General features: G+C 36.6%; 1 protein-coding gene across 50 annotated transcripts in view; it reads left to right on the top strand.

Moving 5' to 3' along the window:
* The window catches only part of MEF2A (myocyte enhancer factor 2A), a 151701-nt gene that overhangs the window by 47246 nt on the left and 86897 nt on the right, over positions 1 to 17558 (top strand). For 7 of the 50 annotated variants that reach the window (XM_054531015.2, XM_054531017.2, XM_063715955.1 and 4 more), the window contains exon 3: positions 348 to 437. The gene's annotated coding sequence lies outside the window, so the exon portion shown is untranslated. 50 annotated transcript variants of the gene reach the window in all.

Genomic DNA, 17558 nt, shown 5'->3' on the forward strand with positions numbered 1-17558 from the left:
CTTCAAAAAACTTTTAAAAAAAATTAGCAGAGTCAGGGGCGTAGGAGAGGAGCTGAGATGAGAGGGTTCCTTGAGCCTAGGAGGCTGAACTATGATTGTGCTACTGCGTTCCAGTCTGGGTAACTGAGTGGAAACCCTGTCTTTAAAAAATAAATAAAGGAAAACAGTGGTGTACTTCTAATAAACTGCTATCAAACCTGGATACTTTTGACAGTGAGGGGTCTTACTTAATAATTACACCTGTCTCAGGTAAACCAGAATGTATGTTCTCCCTACTTTGGTGTATTGAAACTATTTTTCCTTCAGAAATATGAAGAATATAAAATTCTTCTCATATTCTTCTTTAGGAAGTGAAAAAAAAGGAAAAGACCAAGAAAGCCATGTAATTCAAGGAAACGGGAGAGAGAGATTTCTCTATGGAAATGAAGGCCATAAATGTGTGTATAAATTGCAGTGCGTAGATATAATGCAATCAGGACTTGATTCATTTGTATGATTTTGCTACTTCACTCTTGCACATAGCCAATCAGTGTTTGAATAAAGAGTATAATATTGTAATATAATAAAACAGAGGCTGTGAACTAAAGACGTACATCATCATAATCTGTGGAGCTTTTAAAAAGTACTCTTGCTTGGATATTAGTCTCAATTATGATTTGATAGTTTTATTGTGGGGCTAGGGCAAGTTTGCGCATGCAGAGTATATGTTTTAGTTCCTCAATTGAATCTGGTATCCTTCTAAATTGAGAACCACTGCATTAGATCAGTGAGTTTTATTGATCCGTTTATTGAACTATCTAGTTATTATTGTTTTATGCAACAATAGTAAACGGCAGTAGGAACTGAGAGAACCTCAATCTAAACAATACACACTTTAACAGTCCCCCCACCCACCCCTCGTAGGGCCATCCCTGTGGGTAATCTAGCAATTGTGATTCCTCTAAGTCTTTAATAATTGAGATTGAGAGGAGTCATTTATTTCTCTTTTTTTAAAGGTACCTTGAAGCAGGAGTAGTAGTGGGAAGTAAGAAGCTCAAGTTCCTTTGCAAATGCTTGAAACTACAGTATATTCGTGGAAGGCAGGGAAAGGTTATCAGCGTTCATATGCAGAACAGGAGGGATTGGGAAATGGAGACCTTTGAGGAGGTCAGAACTCTTAAGTTAGCTGATAACTGCTCAAGGCATTTGTATTTTGACAGCCCATTGTAGCATCAGATAAATTGCCTTTTAACGGGGAACGTATTGCAATGTAGTGGTCCTTCCACATGCTCTAGTTTCCCCTGTGCAGCCATACACAACTTAGTAGAAATTGTTTTAATATTCTACTGCTGAAAAGTACCATAAACTCATGAAATTTGGGTTAGATGGCTCCTTGAAGGTTTTATCACATCAGTGACATTTTTGACCACTATTTAAATAGTTCCAGTGGTGATAATGTACTGTTATGGAAAAAGACATGATATTAGAGCCAAAATTTCAACTCTGCCTCCTAGTGTGACTTTGAGTGAGTACTGATTGTTTTTACTCGCAGTTGCTTCATTTAGAAAGTGTAACAGATGTCATCTACCTCACAGGGTTATTGTTACTGTTACATGAGATAATATATATTAAGGTCTAACACAGCTGCTGATAAACATAGAAGATATTTAATAAATACTAAATTACCTTCCCTTCTGCAGTTCAGTGAAGAATAACTTCTTTTTTTTGGAGATGAGGTCTACTATGTTGCTCAGGCTGGTCTTGAACTTCTGAGCTCAAGTGATCCCTCGCTTCACCCTCCCAAAGTGCTAGGATTACAGGCGTGAGTCACCGCGCCAAGCCCAACAATAACTTACAACTCCAAAAAATTGGTTCTTAGAGAATGTCCAACAGCCTGGGCTTGTGAAATCTCATACTTTGACTTTTGCTTTCATTTGTTAAGCAACTATGGTAGCAGCTGAGGTTATAGGAGTAAATACAACAGACTTGATCTTCCCCCTTGGTTACAGTTTGATTGGGGGAAAAGAAATCAAACATTTAATTGTATAAGGAAGTAATTACAGTTGAGGTAAATGCCATGAGAGAGAAGTACAGTCTGTTAGGAAAGTGCATTAGAAATCCTACCATAGTTTGGATGTTAGGGAACATTTCCTTAAGGAAATAATGGTAATACTGAGACACAAAGGATGGTAGGACTGTCAGTAAGGAGAACGGCTTGGGCTAAGAGCTACTGAGAGAGAGCAAGGTGGTAGTATGTATGAAAGCCCTGAAACAGAAAGGAGTTAGGAGCTTTCTAAGGACATAGCAGCTTGTGTCAAGAAGCTTGCTGGGCAGGAGGAAGTGTGGCATGGAATGAGGAGTTCCGTGAGTAGAGGAGTGGCGGGATAAGGCCGAGCCTTACAGGCAATGTTAAAGGCTTGGGCTTTTAAGAACAGTGACAAGTGACATGATTATATTGGCACGTTAAAAGGTTGCTGTAATGAAAATGAGGAAATTGCATTGGAGGGAAATAAAAGTGCCTGCTGAGACCAGTTAGGGGGCTGTTGCAGTGGTTAGGCTAAAGGTGAACAGTGGCTGGTACAGAAAAGGAACAGGCTTGGTGTGTTTGGTTTAACAAGATGTTGGGTTTTGAGATACTTGTAGGGTATCTAAGTTGAGTAGTTGAGAATGTGGTTGGATATAGCCAGTTAGGCTAGTGAGGTAGCTCTGGCTGAGGCCTTTGCAGTAGGCCGATAAGCTGAGTGTCTGGTATTTGTCTTTTTTGCAGACTTAACAGCAACTTGAGTGCATGTGTTGTGAGTATTTTTATACTCATTATTTTACAGTTTTTAATATTAAGTAATGATTATCACTTTATTAAGTAGTGGTTATTGCATTACTTTACAGTTTTTAGTATTAAGTACTGGTAATAATAATGGCCAACATTATTGAGCACGTGTGCAGATTACTAGGCCAAATACTTTATATGTGTTATCTCTTAATCTTTACAAGCTTATGAGCATTATTGTTAGTTCAGTATTTTAAAGATTTGGCATCTGAAGCTTAGAGAAATTGAGTAACTTCCTCAAGGCAACCCATGTAGTAAGAGGTGGAGCTGAGGTTTGAATCCAGGCGGGCGTGCTGCAGACCCTGTCCTGTCAACTACTACCATATGGCACTTCTCTGTGAAATTCGAACCAACCAGACAAACCAAACAGAATGACTGAGAGACCGTTTATTATTGAACTTGTATGGAAGACCTGTGTGTACTACACATTGTGCTATAGGTGATTTGATACAGTCTCTTATTTACATCAACATTCACATGGCCTGTGAAGTATGGTTTTTGCCTCATTTTAAAAATGAAAAAACTGTGGCTGAGCAAGTAAGTGAGTTGGTCAAGATCACTAATAGCTATTTAGTGGAACTTGGATTCAAAATGGACTCTTGTGTGTTATACTACTTAAAAATAAAAACTGTTGACTTAAAAATAAGAAAATTTCACAGGGGGAACACAACTAGCTTTCCTGGTTCCCATATATCAAGCCCCAGTCAGACTAGTTCTTAAAAAAAATAGATCTCAGTGTTTAAAATTATAGATTGAACTTAGAGAACAAATAGCTGAGAAAATTGAACTACTTAAAAATAAGTAATAGGTATTTTACATGTATACAAAGTAAAGACTTTATTAAAATTATTTTGGAAAAGATATGAGAAAATATTTTCTAGGAAATGTGTATCCATTTTATAATATCTGTGAATAGATTAGACAAAATTACAATATTGATGACTAGTTTTTTTTGTCAATAGTTAATTGTTAGCATTTGTATAGGACTGCATCTTGATCTTGCTGTATTCACTCTGTCCTTTAAAATTTCTTCTGTTTCTTCCTTAGTTTTGAGAAGACAAACGGAAATTAAGTCAATGAGGTAACATATTATAATGCATCTTAAATATTGGGTTCTTTTAGCATCAGAGTTAAGACTCATCTTACCAGTACTTTCTACTGCCTACTAAAAATTAATGAGAGGCAATTAAGCATAGTATTAACAGTGTAGCTCCTTTGGGATCTGGTTTTTTGAATACTCTGTTTTCAGTAAGCCCTTTGCAGAGAGATTTAGTCTTAGGTGTATACTAAAATAAATATATATGTATATCACCTATCATGTGCCTTCCACTTTTTTACTGATAGTTGATGATGAGGGACATCTTTTGGGTACCGAATACCTGTAAAGTAGTGTTATATTTGATTTTCTTTTGGTTGATGGGTACACCATTAAGAGCTGTGGCCATGGGGCTTCTTTTTACAGTAAGAAAAAGCCTATCTCCTGATGCTAGCAGAACCTGTCTGAAACAGATAATTGGATTTTGATTGGTTGGCTGGATGTGAGAGACTTTTGAAGCAGTCTTATAAGGTGCTTTTGATTTTAGGAAGCCAGATCAACAAGTTACTCTTCTACTGTCTCCTGCCTTGTCTTTGTTACAGTCATTTATTTGTCTTTTTTCATGTGATTATGATCTCTGTATCTTATAAGAATTGCTTGCTCTTCTTTGAATGCTATCTTCTGTCACCCAGCACTGCTGTTCAGCAGTTTTTGAGGACTTAACTCACACATCATCTTTTCTTATAAAGACTGCCATACTGAGTTACTTACAGGATATCAGAAACAGTCAACTTCAGAACTGTATGAGAAGTTTCATTTTTAAGGCCATTTATGTGTTTGGTTTTTTTTTTTTTTTTTGGTATGGTCTGTATTTATTTGTAAGGTATCTTTGCTTTCTATTTCTAGCTTTCTGTATCATCTGGCATTTTGACTTAGATGATTTTGGTCTTCTTGACACTTTAGATATGTTATTAGTACAGTTTTTATGGCTAGAATAGAAAATATAAGATGAAATGACAGAGCAGAGAAAGAATATTTATGATTTGACATGAAAATGACCTACCTAAAACATTTTTGAATGATCTATAATCTTCTTGTCCTTTTGGGAACAGATTATAATCAGCTCTTAAATTATCAGCTTGTATGTATCAGGATACTTTCTGCTGCAAGTAACAGAGAGGCTAATCAAAACAGGAAAGATTTTACCATCTCATATTATGAGAAGTACAGTAGGGTGGTTCCAGGGTTGGTTAACTCCAGTCCCTCTTTCATCTTTTCTTTATTTTCATTTTCTTCTACTCTTTCATTCTAAATTTTTTTTTGTTAAATTGCCCATAACTATTAGCGTAGTCTCTAAGCAGTGTGTGGTTGACATAAACTGTGTTTATGCCCGTGGGGAGAAGAAGCAGTAGTCATAGGCTTCTTTGCTCTGAATTGTTTCTAATGATTCTAGTGTATTTTCTGTTTCATCTTTTATTCTCATAGTTGAACCCAAAGGAATATGAATTGTTGCCTAGATACCTAACAGTGTTTATTTGTAAATTACTTGTAAACATTTAATGAAATGAACTTTAAAAAAGCACAGAAAATCAGTGTTTCTCTCTGTAGTCAGAAGCTCCACAGACAATAAAGCATCCTGTCAGTAAATCCATTGCGCTTACTGTGTGATGTCCCTTGAGTTGTAAAACATACTCATCTTTGCTTGGCAGAAATTATAATCTTCAATTAATATTACATATTACATTTTTAGAAGTGCTTTATAGATATTAGAAACATGGAATATTAGAGCTATGTTACCCTAAGAAGGATCGAGAATCACTTGTGTAGTATTTTGGCTGGAACAATCCTAAAGTGAGGAATATTCTGTATAATGACTGGCTTATATTCTTGAAAATGTCAGTGTCACAAAAGAGAAAGGCTGAGAAACTGCTCTAGATTACAGGAGACTAAAGAGACTGACAACTAAATGTGATATATGATCCTCAATTGATCCTGTTACTGAAGAGGGTAAAAAATGCCCTAAAGAACGTTATTGGGATAAGTTACAAAGTTGCAATTATGGCCTGCACTTTAAAGTACTGCGGCAATGTTGTATTTATTGAATTTGATAACTGTGCTGTGGTTATCTTTATATTAGAGAATATTCTTCTTAGGAAATTTCGACTTTAAATATTGAGGTGTAAAGGGCGTGATATATGCAACTTACCCACAAGCGGTTCAGAATAATACATTTATTTATCTGTTTATATAGATGTGTAGTACGTATACACATAAACATATCCATGAGGGTGAGAAGAGAGAGAATGAAAGTTAATGAAAAATGTTAAAAATTGGTGAATCTAGGTAGTAGGCAGGCATTCTCTATACTGTTCTTGTAACTTTTCACTAAGTTTGAAATTATTTTTAAAATACAAAGTTAAAGTTAAAAGTTGTAAGTTAAAAAGTAAAATAAAAACAGTTTTTCTAAATGGTTGCAAATATGAGTATACTTGCTAAAGACAAGCTTTACATTTTAAGGCATGTGTGAAATCTAAATTGTGAAAGGATAGGTATACTGGATCTAGGAAGATCTGCATTCCAAAATATGAGCAAATAGGAGGTGGCAGCACTTGAAGCTTGAAAGATTGTAACACCTCTGGCATGGCTATTGAGGATGGAAGCGGGAAGGAGGGAGAGAACCAGGCTGTGAGAGCGGTGGTAGGTTTATGTCGCTAGGGTTTGTAGTCAACGCTCCTTTGGCAGCAGTGAGATGAGGATTTCTGTGGTAGGGCTGGGCAAGTAGCAGCCAGACTCCTTACCTTGGGGAGAGCCCTGGATCTACGGTCCCTGGGCAAGGCTGGTGCATTGCGCCTCAGACTAGCTGCTCCGAAAACCAAGGCAGGGCTTTAGCTTCTCACCCTCTCATGAAGGCAGCAGAATACAGCGGTTGGAGTGCTCTTCTGGAATAACACAGACCTGAGTTGTCTTGGCTCCAGTATTTAGCATCTGCGACCTTGGCGGGGTGATATTTACAGCCTAGGCTTCAGTTATTTTTCAGATTTAAAATGGGGATAATAATACTGCCTGTCTCATAAAGAGGTTGTAAGAATTTAAAAAGTTATGTGTAAAGTGTATTGCTGTTGTTACTGTGCAGCAGGGCCCTAGAAAACCTTTATTTCTCCATTCAGCCAACTGATTACTCATTTTGTTTTCAGGTCATAAATATTAACATCATAAATGTTAATGTGTTCTATACCATGATTGAAAATGTGTGTGTTAGTATTGTAGTAATACTGTCTTTTGGACCCCTTTCTTCAAAATATTTGCAAATGTATGGTATTTTATTCTGGCCTCATGTGGTACATATAATGCATGTGATTGGATTTTCCTGTTATAAAGAGTCACTTTTACTTAGAAATTGTCAGGTACCAAAGGTTATACAACTAGTTTAGTGACAGGTTTGGGGCTGGGATCCAGGTTTTCTCACTTGGCTTGCAGTAAACCTTCTCAGTCAGATTGTGAAGAAAGAGTAACTGGAAATTGCACAAGATAGTAGAGTAGAAGCAACATTTCAGTAATGTTTAAAGTTAATCCTTGAATGTTTCCTGGCATTCAGGATGTTTTTCTTCTTAATTTTAAAAGCATCCATTAGTTCTTGTTTTGTAGTAACTTTTTTTCTTGCCACGACAATGGTGTGTATTTTAGAAAAAATGAAAATAATTTTTTAAATTGCCTTTAAGTTACTATTTTAAATAACTTGAATATATGCTGCTAGTCTTTTATCTGTGAACACAATATCTACAGAACTTTTTTGACTTTTATTTTTGGTTCAGGGGTATGTGTGTATGTTTGTTACATGAGTAAATTGCGTGTCACTAGGGTTTTGTGTGTGAATATTCATGTCACCCAAATAATAAGCACAGTAGGTGATAGTTTTTCAGTCTTTACCCACCTCTTACGCTCCTCCCTCTAGTAGTCTCCAGTGTTTGTTGTTCTCAACTTTGTGTCTATATACACTCAATGTTTAGCTCTCACTTATAAATGAGAACATGTGGTATTTGGTTTTCTGTTCCTGTGGTAATTCGCTTAGGATGATGACTTCCAGCTGCCTCCATGTTGCTGCAAAGGACATTATTTTGTTCTTTTTATGACTGTAGTGTTCCATGGTGTATATGCATCACATTTTCTTTATCCATTCCACTGTTGATGGATATCTAGGTTGATTCTATGTCTTTGCTATCGTGAATAGTGTTATGATAAAACATACATGTGTCTTTTTGGTAGATTAGTTTATTTTCCTTTGGGTATATACCCAATAATGAAATTGCTGGGTCAAATGGTAGTTCTGTTTTAAGTTCTTTGAGAAATCTCCAAACTGCTCTCCACAGTGGCTAAACTAATTTACATTCTCACCAACAGTGTGTAAATATTCCCCTTTCTCTGTAACCTCACAAACATCTTTTTTTTTTTGGAGACTGAGTCTCGCTCTGTCCCCCAGGCTGAAGTGCAGTGATGTGATCTCGGTTCACTGCAACCTCTGCCTCCAGGTTCAAGTGATTCTCATACCTCAGCCTCCCGAGTAGCTGGGATTACAGGCGCCTGCCACCATGCCTGACTGATGTTTATATTTTTAGTAGAGATGGAGTTCACCATGTTGGCCAGGCTGGTCTCGAACTCCGGACCTCAGGTAATCTACCCTCCTCGGCCTCCCAAAGCGCTGGGATTACAGGCGTGAGCCACTGCGCCCGGCCAACCTCACCAATGTCTATCTACAGAATATTTAAAAACAAAACTAGAACTACATTTTTCCTACCCACAACAATACATTGTGAACATTTATTGTACAGTGTTCAGCCTTTTTAATGGCTACAGTGTTGTATGGACAGGCCACCTCTGTAGGCTTCTATATTATTCCCCTGCCACGTATTCACTCTTTTGCTTGTGTTGGGATGAACATCCTTATTTGTATATATTTCTCATTTTTTTTTCTTAGACTAAATTCTTGAAAGTAGAATGGATTTTTCATGGGAAGCTGAAATTCATTTCTTTTTGAAATACTAAGTTTTTAAATGTTGCCCAAATCGTTTAAAAACTTTACATCTACAGGATGATTTGGGGGCCATTCATTTGCAACAGTAGTAAGTGTTTCTGTTCCTTGGGGCTGAGTTTGCTGTTTTCATTTTACACTTTGTCCCTTTAATATTGTCGATATGCCCAAGACTCCCGATGCTTATTTTTAGCCCTGATGTGTGAGTCTCATGTCTAGTTTCCTCTTTGACATTTTCACCCGTCCATGACCATCTCCAGTTAGGAAATTAAATCCTGAAGTTCTTTTAAAAAAGTAGTAGATCCTTAAAGATTTTCTTTTGATAGAGATGCCTGTTTATTTCTTAAAAGAGTTCAGTTGTTGATTGTACATAATCATTTTTATTCCAAAAATCATTTGCTAGTTTAAAAAAGTTTTTAATGTGTAGTTGATTGGCCAGAGTCATCAAAATGGGGTGTTCTGATGAACTCAGTGATTGGTGTTAATGAGGACTCAGTTTAAAAAGTAAAGTTTACCCCCTATTTAAAGTCCATGCTCTTAAAATATTTATTTACTTAAGCAACAAGTTTCTTTAAAACAGTAAGGAAAATTGAGTTTAAAAGACTGTGAACATTTGTGATCAGTATTAGTACTAAATTGGTCTGAATATGAGTGCTAGATTCTATGATATCTTTTAAATTAAGACAGTAGAGCCCATATTGGGAATGTTTTTAAAAATCTGGTTCCTGATTTTTTAAAAACATGACAGATTTTTTTCAGTTACCTGAGTATTCAGTTTAAAGTAATTTCTTCCTGCATTCCTGTTGCCTGAATAACAGATATAGGACTTGCGATTTAATTAGAGAGATTCTTTTTTCCCTCCTAGGAAAAGATAATATTAGTTTATGTGAGAAATGCCCATCTGTTTTCTAAAGGTAGATTTTAAATGTTGCCATTTTGAGTAAAACTCCTTTAGCTTTACCATATTGAAAAATCAGTACTTGCATGATTTAAAAAGTTAGTGGTTAGCTTGAATTAATAAAATCTGACTCCTGGAATTATTTGAAAGATATATGCATTTTTTTCAGTACTTGAATGTTTTGAAATTATATGTAAATTTTTTGAAATTGTTTGAAATTTGTAAAACATACTTAACATAGAATTTACCACTTTAACCCTTTTAAAGTATATAGGTTAGTGGCATTAAATCAGTACACATTGCTGTACAACCATCACTACCATCCTTCTTTAGGATGTTTTCTTTTTCTTTTTTTTTTCTTTTTTGAGATGGAGTCTCGCTCTGTCACCCAGGCTGGAGTGCAGTGGTGTGATCTTGGCTCACTGCAAGCTCCACCTCCCGGGTTCATGCCATTCTCTTGCCTCAGCCTCCCTAATAGCTGGGACTACAGGCGCCGCCACCACATCCGGCTAATTTTTTTTTGTATTTTTAGTAGAGACAGGGTTTCACCGTGTTAGTCAGGATGGTCTCGATCTCCTGACCTCATGATCCACCCGCCTCAGCCTCCCAAAGTGCTGAGATTACAGGCGTGAGCCACCGCGCCTGGCCAGGATGTTTTCATCTTCTCAAACTGAAACTCTGTACTCATTACACAGTGACACCCTCCTCTTGACCCTCCCTGCAACCCCTAGCAACTAACTACCATTCTGCTTTATGTCTCTGAATTTGACTACTTTAGGTACTTCATACCAATGGACTCATTAGTAGATTGGTCCTTTTGTGATTGGTTTATTTCCCTTACCTAATGTCTTCAAGGTTCATCTCTGTTGCAGCATGTGACAGGATTTCCTTCTTTTTTAATGCTGAATAATATTCCATTGTATGTATGTACCACCTTTTGTTTATTCTCCCACAGGTGGACATGCAGGTTGCTTCCACCTTTTGACTATTGTGGATAATGCTTCTATGAACATTGGTGTACGGATATCTGAGTTCCTGCTTTAAGTTTTTTTGATTATATGTCTAAAAGTGGAATTCTTGGATCAGATGGCAATTCTATATTTATTTTTCTGAGCAAACTCCGTACTGTTTTCCATAGCAGCTGTACTATTTTACATTCCCAAGAACAGTGCACAAGTGTTCCAGTTTTCCACACCCATGCTAGTGCTTGCTGTTCTGTTTCTTAATAGCCATTCGAATGGTTGTGAAATGGCATTTCATTGTGGCTTTGACTTGCATTTCCTAATGATTAGTGATGTTGAGCATCTTTTCATATGCTTATTGAACATTGGTTTATCTTTGGTGAAATGTCTATTCAAGTCCTTTGCCCATTTTTAAATTAGGTTATGTTTTTGTTGCTTTTGAGTTTTTAAATATATTCTGGATATTAATCTTGTATCAAATATATGATCTGCCTTTTTTTTTTTTTTAATTGAGGCAGAGTTTCGCCCTTGTTGCCCAGGCTGGAGTGCAATGGTACGATCATGGCTCACTGCAACCTCTGCTTCCTGGGTTCAAGTGATTCTACTGCCTCAGCCTCCCAAGTAGCTGGGATTACAGGCATGTAATCCCACCAACCCGGCTAATGTTTTGTATATAATGGAGATGAGGTTTCACTATGTTGGTCAGGCTGGTCTTGAACTCCTGACCTCAGGTGATCCACCCACCTCGACCTCCCAAAGTGCTGGGATTACAGGCATGAGCCACCACGCCCGGCCATGATCTGCAATTATTATCTTTCATTTGGGGTTGCTGTTTTACTCTGTTGATAGTGCGCTTTGATGCACAGAAGTTTTTAATTTTGATAAAATCTAATTTTTTTGTTGTTGTTGTTGATTGTCCTTTTGGTGTTGTGACTAAGAAATTATTGCCAAATCCAACATCTTGAAGCTTTTGCTGTATGTTTTCTTTCTAAGAGTTTATAGTTTTAGTAGTTGGGTTTAAATCTTTGATCCATTTTGATTTAACTTTTGTATATGGTGTTAGATAAATATCCAACTTTATTCTTTTCTAGGTAGATATCCCATTTTACCAGCACCATTTGTTGAAAAGACTGTCCTCCATTGAATGGTCTTAGCATCCTTTTTGAAAATCATTTGACCATATGTGAGGGTTTATTTCCGGGTTCTCTATTCTATTCCACTGTCTTTATGTCTGTCTTTATGCCAGTACCACACTGTTTTGATTACTGTAGCATTATAGTAAATTTTGAAATCAGGTGTGAGTCCTTCACCTTTGTTCTTTTTCAAGATTATTTTGGCTATTTGGAGTCCCTTGAGATTTCATATGAGTTTTAGGGTGACCGTTTCTATTTCTGCAAAAATATCATTGGGATTTAATAGAGATTGCATTGAGTTTGTAGATCCCTTTGGGCAGTATTGATATCTTAATAACATGATCTTGCAATCTATGAATATAAGACATCTTTCCATTTGTTTATGTCTTTATTCTTTCATCAGTGTTTTTTAGTTTTTAGTGTGCAAGCTTTTCACCTTCACCTCCTTGTTTCATTTTCTAAGTTCAGATGATACCCAACTTACAGTGGTTTGACTTACGATGTTTCAACTTTACAGTGTTGTGAAAGCAATATGCATTCAGTAGAAACCATACTTCAGTACAGTATTGAATTAATTACATGAGGTAGTCAACACTTTATTTTAAAATAGCTTTGTATTAGATGGTTTTGCTCAACTAGACTAATGTAAGTGTTCTGAGCACGTTTAAGATAGCATAGGCTAGGCTATGATGTTTGGTAGGTTAGGTGTATTAAATGCATTTTTGACTTAGGATATTTTCAATTTGTGGTGGTTTTATAGGGATTTAACCCCATCATAAGTCAAGTAGCATCTGTATTCTCTTCGATTCCATTGTAAATTGAATTTTCTTGTTTCATATTGTTCATTGTTAATATGTAGAACTGCAGCTGGTTTGTGTGTTGATTTTGTATTCTGCTACTTTACTAAATTTATTAGTTCTACCATTTCTTTTGTAGAATCTTTAAGAGTTTTCTACGTATAAGGTCATGCTTGCTCATGAAAGGATTCTAGGGGACAAAAGACATCATGTCATCTTAAAACAGATATTTATACTTCTTTTTTTCTAATTTGGATGCCTTTATTTCTTTTTCTTGTCTAATAGCTCTAGCTAGTACTTCCATTACAGTGTTGAATAGAAGTGGTGAAAGTGGTCATCCATATCTCATCCCTGATCTTAGAGGAAAGGCTTTCAGTCCTTGATCATTGAATATGATGTTAGCTGTGGAATTTTTATATATAGTATTTATTATGATGAAGTAGTTTCCTTCTTTTCCTAGTTTGGTTGAGTGTTTTTATCATAAAAGGGTGTTGTGTTTTGTCAAATCCTTTTTCAGTACTAATTTAGATGATTATGTTTTTTCCCCCTTTATTCTCTTATGTGGTGTGTCACATTGGTTTTAGTATGTTGAAACATCCTTGCATTGCAGGAATAAATCCCACTTGATCACCATTATAATCCTTTTAATATTCGGTAGAATTCAGTTTGCTAGTATTTTATTGAGGGTTTTTATGTCTATTCATAGGGTATATTGGTCTATAGTTTTCTTGTTGTATCTTTGATTTTGGTATTAGGGCAATATTGACCTCATAGAATGAGTTAGAAAGATGTTCCTCCCTCTTCAGTTTTTTGGAAGAGTTCGAGGAGGATTGGTGTTAGTTCTTTAATTGTGTGGTAGAATTCATCAATGAAGCCATTGAGTCTAAAGCTCTTCTTTGTCAGGAGGTTTTTAATTACCAATTCAATCTCCTTACTAGTTATTGCTCTATTCAGCTCTTTTTTATTTCTTTGCGATTCAGTCTTGGTAGTTCTAGAAACCTTTTGTGTTTCTAGGAGTTTGTCCATTTTATCTAGGTTATCCCAGTTGTTGGTATATAGCTGTTTATAGTACCCTCTTACAGTCTCGTTTATTTCTATAGAGTAAGTTGTAATGCCTCCACTTTCATTTCTGATTTTAGTAATTTTGAGTCTTCTCTTTTTCTTCCTAGTCAGTCTAGCTAAAGGTTTGTCAATTTTGTTAATCGTTTTGAAGAATCAACTTTTGGCTTTGTTGATTTTTTTTTCTGTTATCTATTTCATTTATCTCTGCTCTCAAATTTGTTATTTCCTGCTTTCTGCTAGCTTTGAGTTTTCCTTTGGGGGAAAATCACAGCATCTTAATTTTTATGGCTTTATATAGTATGTGTGTCTTTTAGCTTTATCATTCAAGGTTTTCTTGGCTATTCTTTCACCTTTGTATTTCCAAATGAATTTTAGAATCAGCTTATCAATTTCCACATACAATAAGAGAGAACCCGCTGATATGTTGATAGGGTTTGCATTCAGTCTGTACATGAATTTGGGGAGAATTAACATCTTTATAAAGTTGAAACTTCTGAAATTCTGCAAATATAGGTTTGCTTATTATTTTCTACATTTTAAATTTCTCTTAGGATCAAGACAAGCAAAGTTATCTAACTGAGAGTGAAGATGACTGATGCATGTTGGAGATGTAAGCAGGAGAATATGGCATAAAATAATCAACAAAGAATTGGGAAATGGAAGGTTTCTGGAAATGGAAGATTGTAATATGAAGGGAATATTTGAGGTTTAAGGTTCATGACCTTCATGAACTTAAAGTGAGATTAATTGGCTTGATTGGCATGCTAATTTTTTTCATTTAGCCATATTTAGCTACATGGAAGCTGGTCTTCAGGGGTCAGATTTTGCAACAAAATGGAGGCAAGGGATTGGAACCAAAAGGAGGTGAGGGTGTGAAAATTTAACTGGATAAGGAGGATGGTAAGGAACACGAAGTGGGTTAGGGCCAGTGAAAAAGTGGGAGTTTGAGATCAGCCTGGCCAACATGGTGAACCCCACCTCTACTAAAAATACAAAAATTAGCTGAACATGATGGTGGTTGCCTATAGTCCCAGGTACTCGGGAGGCTGAGGCAGGAGAATCACATGAACCCAGGAGGTAGAGGTTGCAGTGAGCCAAGATCACGCCACTGCACTCCAGCCTGGGCGACAGAGTGAGACTCTATCTCAAAAAAAAAAAAAAAAATGACTTGCTGTAATTGTAGACTTGACTTAGTTTTTTTGGTGTTGGCTTTATATATAGGCATACCCTGTTTCTTAGCTGAAGTTTATTTAGGAAAAGTGTATTTTTACATCGAAAACTCAGTAGTCTAACAAACTGGTATATGTGAAAAGTCACAAATTATATTCCAAGTATAGTTTGTAGAATATTAGAATTACATTTAGGCATTTTGAAGGATGTAAAGGGAATGTGCATCTCTGATGTTGCTGGCAATAAGCAAGACATTACAATATTAGAAGCCTTTGAGCCATTGTCTTCCATGTGTGTTTGTGCTAAACATTTTTCTAATTGCCTTTCATATTTAGCCCTTATTTTTGCTTAGGTTTGTAGAATGCACAAAAAAGTTGAGGAAGTGTTAAATTGTGGAGAAGGAAAAAAAGCCAGTGAGAAAGTAACTGCATATGAAGTCATGTAGTAAGCATTTTACATCCCTTAGCCATGGTAATTTACTATAAAAGGGGATTTTTGTGTGGGTTGAATTTTAAAAGAGAAATGATTGAGGATTATGGTTGATGTGTAACATATTATAATTTTTCCCTACTTGAAATAATTGGAAATAAATTTCTGGTTATGGTTTTTGCACAGAATATCTGATTTTCAGGAGCAGATTCCTAACTGTAAGTGTTGTTAGGTACACTCAGATTTAGAATTGATATGTCTTCCTGGTGAATTGAACTTTTATTGTTTTGAAGTATCCTTCTGTATCTATCCATGCAATCCATGTATATGTATCTAGTGTCTGCCTCCTGCATTCAAGTTTACTATGATAGCCACACAACTTTCTTTTGGTTTGTGTTTTACGTGGTGTGTCTTTCACTATGCTTTTACTTTTTTTCTGTATCCCTATATTTAAGATGTGTCCTCTGTAATCATCATATAATTGGGGTTTGTTTTTTTAAATCCACTTCTATTATCTTCTTTTAAAAATTGAGGTTTAGTTTAATCCTATTTAATGTAATTACTTACATATTTGGATTAAATCTGTCATCTCTCTGTTTGCTTTCTATTTGTCTTTCCTTTCTTGCCTTCTTTTGGGCTATTTATTAATCCATTTTTCCCCCTCTTAGCTATTTGTACTTTTACTGTTCTTGCCATAGTTTCCCAAGAGATTACCACATGCATCCTTGACTTATTGAGGTCTAAGGTAAATGAGCATTTTTTCCACTTCCTAATCAATGAAAGGATTTTAGGACACTTCTGTTTCATTTTGCTATCCCCCCTATTATGTACTATTACTGTTATGTATTGTAACATTTGAAATCCCACAAAGTATTACTGTTTAGTCAGTATTCCTTTCTTCCTTTGGAGTTACTCACTGAACCCTCTCAACCCTGTTCATTGCACTTCATCTTTTGTGCATATCCAAGCTGTATTTAGGGTTCTTTTTTCTTTCTACTTGAAAAAGTCCCTTCAATATTTCTGATAACAGACTCTTGTTTGTTTGCCTTAAAGTTGCCTCTCTATTTTGCCTTCATTTCAGAAGGATTTTTTTTTTTTGTCAGATACAAAATTTTGGTTTGGCATTTCCCCACCAGCACTTTGAAGATACCATTCCACTGTCTTCTGGCTTTTATTATTTGGGAAAAGTCAGCTAGCTGTAACTCTTATTGTTGCTTCTTGAAGTTCATCTTTTTAAATTTTTCTGGATGCTTTTAAGATCTCTCTGTCTGGCTGGACGTGGTGGCTCACGCCTGTAATCCCAACACTTTGGGAGGCTGAGGCGGGGGGATCATGAGGTCAGGAGATCAAGACCATCCTGGTGTTAGGAATAACACTCAAAATCCTAAATTGAACACTCGAACAAAGGATTCTTAGCAAAGCAATTTACTTCTGTGCAGAGGGGTGCCTCGTTGGCCAATTGCCATGAGAGCACACCTGAACAAAGGGGCATGAGAGCCTTTATTCCTGATGCAAGTCCTGCCACCTGTACCCTTTCCCCATTATCTGGGGTCAGGTCGTACAATCTAAACTAATCCCGGTTGGCTAAACATTTGATTTTGTTTAGATAAGGTGGGCATGTAAAAGAAAGCGGAGAGGAAAGGGGAAGGGGTGTCTGTAATGAGCTAGAAAGTTAGTCCTCTTTCCAAATAAGGAAAGGAATGTGAGCTGGTACTGATAATGCCTGGTACTGTGGCATGCCTGGGCATCTAACAAAGGCAAAAGGAGAAAAAGGGAAAAAGGCGGGGGCGGGGGGGTACTATGAATTGAAGAATAAAAGATTGATCATGTTATTTGAAGAGAAACTTCATCGTATCCCGTACTGGCTAACACAGTGAAACCCTGTCTCTACTAAAAATACAAAAAATTAGCCGGGTGTGGTGGCACGTGCCTGTAGTCCCAGCTACTTGGGAGGCTGAGGCAGGAGAATCTCTTAAACCCTGGAAGCGGAAGTTGCAGTGAGCCGAGATCGCACCACTGCATTCCAGCCTGGGTGACAGAGCAAGTCTCTGTCTCAAAAAAAAAAAAAAAAATTCTCTTTGAGGGTGGGGGACCTCCTTCTCCCTCCCCCACTTTGCCCCCGTCCCTCTCTTCTCCCTCCCCTCTTTCTTTCCTTCTCCCCTTCTCTCCCCTTTGATGTGCCTAAGTGTGGTTTTCTTTGTATTTATTTTGCTTGAGGATTGATAGAACTTCTTGAATC

This window comes from Pongo abelii, chromosome 16, assembly GCF_028885655.2.
Source record: "Pongo abelii isolate AG06213 chromosome 16, NHGRI_mPonAbe1-v2.0_pri, whole genome shotgun sequence".
NCBI lineage: Eukaryota > Metazoa > Chordata > Mammalia > Primates > Hominidae > Pongo > Pongo abelii.